General features: G+C 31.9%; 1 long non-coding RNA gene across 1 annotated transcript; it reads left to right on the forward strand.

Moving 5' to 3' along the window:
* The first annotated feature begins 2,698 nt into the window (after positions 1–2,698).
* On the forward strand, positions 2,699–7,191 carry LOC127256850 (uncharacterized). The gene is made up of 4 exons (XR_007839908.1): positions 2,699–2,815; positions 3,240–3,307; positions 6,818–6,886; positions 7,068–7,191. It is a non-coding gene; the product is annotated as an uncharacterized LOC127256850 (long non-coding RNA).
* The last annotated feature ends 253 nt before the right edge of the window (positions 7,192–7,444 follow it).

Consider the following 7,444-nt stretch of genomic DNA (forward strand, 5'->3'; position numbering starts at 1 on the left):
TTACACCGAACTGGATTAACAAATTGTGTGTGTTGTTTATTTTTGTTTTTCACCACGATAGTTTATATTTCCGTTGCATATAAAATTCAGAAGCGTTAGACATCTTTTGGAATCGATCGAATTTCCAACAAATAATAATAATAATAATAAACCTATTATTAAGCATGGGAAATGTGTTTTTTTTTTTTTTGTATTTTAAAAATCTTTATGTAATTTTTAAAAAATATTAATATTTTATATAAAAATAAATATTTTTTTTATAGATAGCGATAAAATTACATCTAGAAAAATACGCAAAAAGAACATAATTCGAGTTTGTTTATTTTGTAATTTTAGTACTTTGGTGATATATTTACTTATATAGGATACATTAATGGTGTGTTTCTTCAGTCCCAAACCAGGGTTGCTCCTGTATTGCCGACGGAGCTGCAGACAGCTTTATTGTTGTGTTTGTTTATATATAATTTTTTAATTGAAAATACCCAAATAATAATTTATTTAATATTTATAATAATTATAGGATAAAAATATAATACAAATAAATAAAAATATAATATATGTCATTTTGTAAAAAATAATTTTTTTATAATACAATTAAATAAAAATTTAAATATATATATATGTTGGGTATAATATACATTCATAATCAAGTTATACCACTATAAATTTTATCAATTAAATTTAATATACATTTATATTATTATATTCATTACTCATCATCAATGCATATCAAAATTCTCCAAAACCAAACATAAAAGAAACAAAAAAAATTAAATTTATCTTAAAATTCAAATAAAAACCAAATTCAAACACAAAATTTCCTAAACCAGTCTAAAGAAACACACCCTAAATAAAAGAAAGTACTCTTTTCGTTCCATTTACAATGGTTGATATTACCGTAGATAATAAAATTTAGGTAAAATGTAATTAGTATGTAATTAAAAAAATATATTCCTAAAAATAATTCTTTGGGTAAATTATATAACATTCCCCTGTGTTTTTATTAAAAATGCACAAAATACTATGTGTTTTATTCATGGCATGAAACTCCTTATGTTAATATAAAGTTTTCACGAAACACACTCTTTGTCCAAAACTCATGTTTGATTCTAAATAAAGATCTAAATTACGTAAATTTATAAAAATAAAAAATAAAAAATATCTTAAATAATTTTTTTGGATAAAATAAATAAATAAAAATTGATTAATCCTTTATTTTATAGCTTTTTGGAGACAAATTATTATTAAAAATAAATGATTGATCAATTATTCATTTATTTATTTTATTCAAAAAATTTAGTGAGATATTTTACGTTTTTTATTTATATAAAACTTGTGTAGTTTAGGTCTTTATTTCGAACCATACACCAGTTTTGGACAATGAGGGTGTTTCGTACATACTTTATACTAACACTAGGGATTTCACGCAATAAATAAAATACAAAATGTTTTATACATTTTTAATAAAATACAAGAGGGTATTATATAATTTACCCTAATTATTTATATAATAAAAATAAAGGTAAATGGTGAATTTTGTTATCCTCTTGATGTTATACAAAATTCAGGAACATCCTGATTTTTTTTAATCTGTTGGATTATTTTGATTGGCAATCCAACGATTGAGTTTAACTGGGGATATTTTGGTAATTTAAAAAATTAATTAAGGATCTTTAATTAAGAAAAATCAATTAGAAAACATTATCTCAACTACTTCCGATATATTTCGGATTAAGTTAATCCTAAACAAAATTAAAAAACTTTTGCAAATAATTGATTTCCAAAACCGTACATATTCAAAATATAATAATGTATACAGTATCACAAATGTTGTCTCTATAATATTATTATTATGTTTTATCGTGAAATGCCCTCCATATATAATCTACTCAAATGATGTCGAAACAAATGCATTTTGATGCATTATCTTAACTCGCAGATTATTTATTATAACGAGATAAATTTGATTTTATGTTTCCTAAATTACTAGAAATATATCATATTGCACAATTATGATATATTGATCAAATTTAAATGATGGACTATGTAGATATATTTTTCACCATTATGTTTATAAATATGATACTCCCTCCGTTCCAACTCAAAGTACATATTTTATCACTTTCATTTGTCCCACTCCAAAGTTCACTTTACTATTTTAGTAAAAGCAATCATACACCAATACCAAAATACCTTTAACTTTTACCTAAATTACAAGTATACCATTACACATACAATTACTTTTTACGTAAAGTCAAAGGGCAAATATGTCAAAATTTCTTACACACTCCCATTAACTAATAAAATACTATTATTTTTTAATCTATTACAAAATCCCAAAGGGCCACTTTGGACCGGGACGGAGAGAGTATATCAATTCAATAAACATGATAAATACATCAGATATAAATTATATAAGTTGTATATAGGGATGTTGCACGTATAGTTATGATATAGGGTAAATTGCGCCGCTTACACCTGTGTTATCAAATATTTGCATAAAATCTCCTATTTTAGTTAAACCCTTTAAAAATCACTTGTGTTTTAAAATACATGCTCACACCCCATTAAAGCTAACGGCGTTAAATAAAAATAAGGAATGACCGTTCTACCCTTTACAAACTTAAATTTTATTTGTATTTATTTTTTATATTATGAAATTAAAATAAACACGCCCAAATTCGATTCAATCTAGCTTGACCGATTAGGGTTCCGACAGAAATCAACTTCGTTGTGCATTCGATTCCTTGTTCATCCGTCTCTGAACGTATCCATTTCCAGTCTATTCTCCTCGTCCGCTGACGAATAGTTTTGGGTAAGAATCGATTGATACAATCTAACATTTTTATTTTTTTTTTGTTCGCGGGATTTGTTGTTTGTCACGAATGAAAGGGTTTTTTTTTTTTTTCATTTGGATTTGAGAACTTGTAGTCAATAATTTCAATTTAACAATATTTTTAGGCCCCGTATTGGTTATAGATTGTTATAGTTTCAAGAAAGTTGTGCGCAATTTGTTTTTATGTTTGGGACCCGTAAGTTCTTCTTTGGCTATGCGTTGATAATTTTAAAATGATAATTTTGTGCTTTAGTTCCACATGGGTTATGATTGTTATGTTTGCCCATGTGTTATGTCTTTTTTAGTATTGTATTGAAAGTTATTTTTGTATTTATTCGTGAATGTAGGGTTTATTTACTACTTTATTGACATTTTTTCTTTAAAATTGTTATGGATCATGCAGATAGTGGATGACAGATTCTCTCGATGTCTATTTATGGGTGGATGGATATTTAATTTGGTATCCATTTGGTAAGTACATAGAAGGTAGAAAGGTTAAGTTTGAAAACATTGACAATGATATGTTTAATTATTGGACATTAGTTGATATGTATGTCACAACTGGTGGGGTGGGAAGTAATTTAGAATTTTATTATTCTCTTCCGGGTGAAACATTGAAGATTAGCGTGTTGTACATCAGAAGCGATGCTGACATTATCAACCTTTTGCGAATATATGAAAATGAATCGGTAATACAAATTTTTGTGGAGGAATTGAGGGAGCCCTTTACGAGTTTGGATAAATCAGGCAGTGAAATTAGAAAGTCCAAAGAAGTTTTACTTTTGTCTTGGAAAGACACAGGGGTTGTTGACGAGGGTAATGATGTAGGAGGGGGTAATGTAGAGGGAGATGAGATATATCACTCTAATGAAGAGATACAAGAACAAAAAATGACAAATGATGAGGTTAGAGATGCAGTGTAGGAGAATTGGGAACGTGTAACAGTCTTTGGTAACTATAGGGATAATAAGAGGGATATTGATGATGAGGTGGCTGAGGGAGTCTTGGAGGCCGATTAAGGTTGTGGTGGTGATCATTGTGGAGCTGTTGGACTTACAGAGTGTGTTACGGTTTCCGCAGGTGATGTAGTTGGTTCAGAAATAGAGGAAGACTTCGATGAGGGTGTGGCTGCTGGGTTGAGTGGTGGGGGTGCCACTGATGCTGAAAGTGAAAATGCAAGTACTGAATGGGGTGGTATTGACTCGGATGACCCATCTTGGATGTATGATGGCTTTGATGGTCCTTTAGAAGATGATATTTTTGTTGAAAAAACAGACAATGGGCGGGAAAGAATGAAAGAGTTAATGAAGGAATTGCGATTATTAAGAAATGAGAAAAAAAGAGTAATGCAAAAAGAAAAGGTTACCAGGAGTCTGTGAATGATGACATATTAGGACTAAATGATAAATAAGCTGAATGGTACAGTGATGTCGATTCAGAAAGATAGGGTGATTTGGATGCACCTATGGTATCTGATGAAGAAATCGAGGGGCCTCGTTATACCGAATGGGGTGAAAACATGGATATGGGTACAAATGATCTCAACGTAGGGAAGAAATTTCCTAATATGGAGAAACTCAATGAAGCTTTAAAGGACTAAGTTATTAGAAAATGGTGGGACTTGAACTACTTTAAGAAGAAAAATCATGCCGTGGCTGCTATTTGCAAAAAAGGTTGCGGATGGCTTATTCGGGCTTCTTCAATCATGAGAGGGACCATATTTCAAATAAAAACACTAAAGGGCAAGCACACGTGCACATATGATGACAAACTCACAAACTGACTTTCGGTAACTATTTTAAATGTATTTAATAGTTACTTTTTATGTGTTTATAGTGTTTTGATATGATATTTATGGTGTGATTTTTTGTTATGTTCTAACTTTTATAGTATGTTGTGATTTGTGTTTCTGATCTTATTTTTACAGTATGATTTTTAAGGTTATGGTGTTATTTTTGTAGTCTGATCCATAGGGTGCTGATCTTATTTTTATATAATTTCAACTTATTATGTGGTATTAGAATTTTATGTTGTTCCAATTAAATATTATTCATGAGATCTTACTGTTATGATTTTAGTGCATGTTTTTTTTATTTATTCCATCAGGTATCTGGGAAAAAAGATTAAGAATTACGTGAAAGATAATCCTGCAGAGTCTTTAGAATCTTTGCGAAGGAAAATTAGAAGAGATGTTGAAGTCGATGTAAGCACACACAAGGTGTACCGAGCAAAGCAAAATGCAAGAGCTGTTAAAGGGTGATATCAAAGAGCAGTATAATCGACTGTATGACTACAGTGAGACAGTTTGCAAACACAATCCTGGTACTTCAGCTATTCTAAAAGTTGATCGAGAACTATCTCCGCCGGTGCTTCAGATGATGTATTTATGTTTGAAACTACTATCAAATGGATTTCAAGTGGGGTGTAGGCCAATAATTGGAATTGATATTTGTTTTTTAAAAGGACTATACAAGGGTCAACTCTTAACAACGATCGGAATGGATGGGAATAACAATATTTACCCGATTGCTATGGCGTTTGTGGAGGTCGAAAAATTTGACATTTGGGATTGGTTCTTGAACTTGCTATTTCAAGATATTGGAGATGCACATGATGGCCGGTGGTCTTTTTTATCTGATCGACAGAAAGGTCTAATTGAGGCTGTGGCTACGCATGCACCGAATGCCGAACACTATTTCTGTTTGCGATATATGTACAATAACTTCAAAACGAAGTATAAGGGTTTGGAGTTGAAAAGGTTGTTTTGGAAGGCTGCCTCGACTTACAATCTGAACAAGCACAAATGTACAATGAAAGAGATCTTGAAGTGCAATCCAAAGGTGAATGAATCAAAGAATGCCTTTGAGTGGTTGGTTGATATTCCCGAGCATCAGTGGGCGAGAGCTTTTTTTCCTACAAAAACTAAGTGTGATGCATTGGTAAATAACATCAGCGAGTCTTTCAACCATTATATTATGCCTACTCGTGATCTTTCAATAAACGAGATGTTTGAATAGATAAGAAGAAAATGCATAACAAAAATTCAAGTAAAAAAAAGAAGGAATTGAAAAATTTGAGAGTTGTGTATGTCCGAATATTTTGAAAAAAATTGACGTTCAAAGGAAGGAGAGCATAAATTGTTTCCCCAGTTGGGCAGGTGACGAAAAATTCGAGATACTGCACTGGCAAGAAAATCATGTTGTTCATTTGAAATCTAGAAGTTGCACATATGGTATGCTTCAAATGGTTGGATACTCGTGTTGCCATGCAATTTCTGCTCTAGATATGCATAGGCAAGATCCGTTGGAGTTTGTGGATGCCTACTTCAGCAAGTAATTGTATAGCAACCTGTACAATCGCATGATCAACCCTGTATCAGGTATGCATGACTATGGAAAGTCTCCGTTTCGTATTGTGGCTCCCTATATTGTAAAAAAAAAAAAGGTTGGAAAACCCAAAAAAGTGCGCAGGCATGATGCAAATGATATGAAAGATTCAACTAAAACTTTAAAAAAATGCTTAACCCATACATGTGCAATATGCCTTCAACAAAAGCATAATAAAAGGAGCTTTAAGAATGCACCACACCCTAATTCGAGGTTTGCTAAGGTAATAATTTAATTTTAGATTAGTAGTACTAATACATTTACGTACTTTTGGTACTAATTGTGATTCTATGTAGACACAACACGAAAATCCCACCAATATTGGGGCCAATAATCCTATGCAAAGCAACATAGTAGTCGATGAAGTTGTCGGGCTGGTGAGGATTGTAACTTTCGAGGCCAATAATCTAGTCCAGTGCAACTAATCAATTAATTTATCTTTGTAGGGCCAAAGTGAGGATTGTAGAACTCCATTTTCTTCTTCTCGTCGTCATACTGTGGATAGTGAGGAATGAAATAAATAATGTTTTGTTATGTATTAAAGTTTTTTTATAAATATTTTTCTACCAATTACATGAAGTTGAATAACATTTAGGGAGGTCGGGCAAAAAGACAGTGCATCAGTTCACAACATATGACTAATCCTTCCCAGACCATGGAGCAGGTACTAAATAATTCAATGCAGAAATTATTAAGGTTGTGGAGCTTTCTATTGTTACAACGCAATAATAGATAAATGTTTTTGGCAAGTGGAGCGTCAAAATAGCATACCCGATGTTCCTCAAACCACCTGTACCGAAGTTACGGCTGATGTATGTACTAACGTTGAGCAAAGTGTTGTGCAGGTCCATTGTTGATTTCCTACATAAATTTGTCTCATGTAGTTGAGCTTTCTAGGCGAAGTCATCAAAACAGTCACAAAAGTTAAACACCCTGAAATCAACTTCTCAAAGGCGAAGAAAGGGTACCCAACCACAAAGTTCCCAAGCTCCAACAGGTTTGCCACGTCTAAGGGCTTCTAATCGGCGTCTCAGACCATCTCTTGCATTAAGGTTACAAGCCTTGCGGTTCTCTTACAAGCCAAGACAACCTGGTGCAGTAGGATATCAAAAGAAGTAATGTGTGTAGATTTGCTTGATTGCTCATTGTGTCTTGTTTTGTTGTGTCTATCCTTTTGTCGGGTTGATCATGTCATTAGAAACTGATGGGTTGCTGCTATATT

This window comes from Andrographis paniculata, unplaced genomic scaffold, assembly GCF_009805555.1.
Source record: "Andrographis paniculata isolate CXL003 unplaced genomic scaffold, ASM980555v1 Contig57END, whole genome shotgun sequence".
NCBI classification, from domain to species: domain Eukaryota; kingdom Viridiplantae; phylum Streptophyta; class Magnoliopsida; order Lamiales; family Acanthaceae; genus Andrographis; species Andrographis paniculata.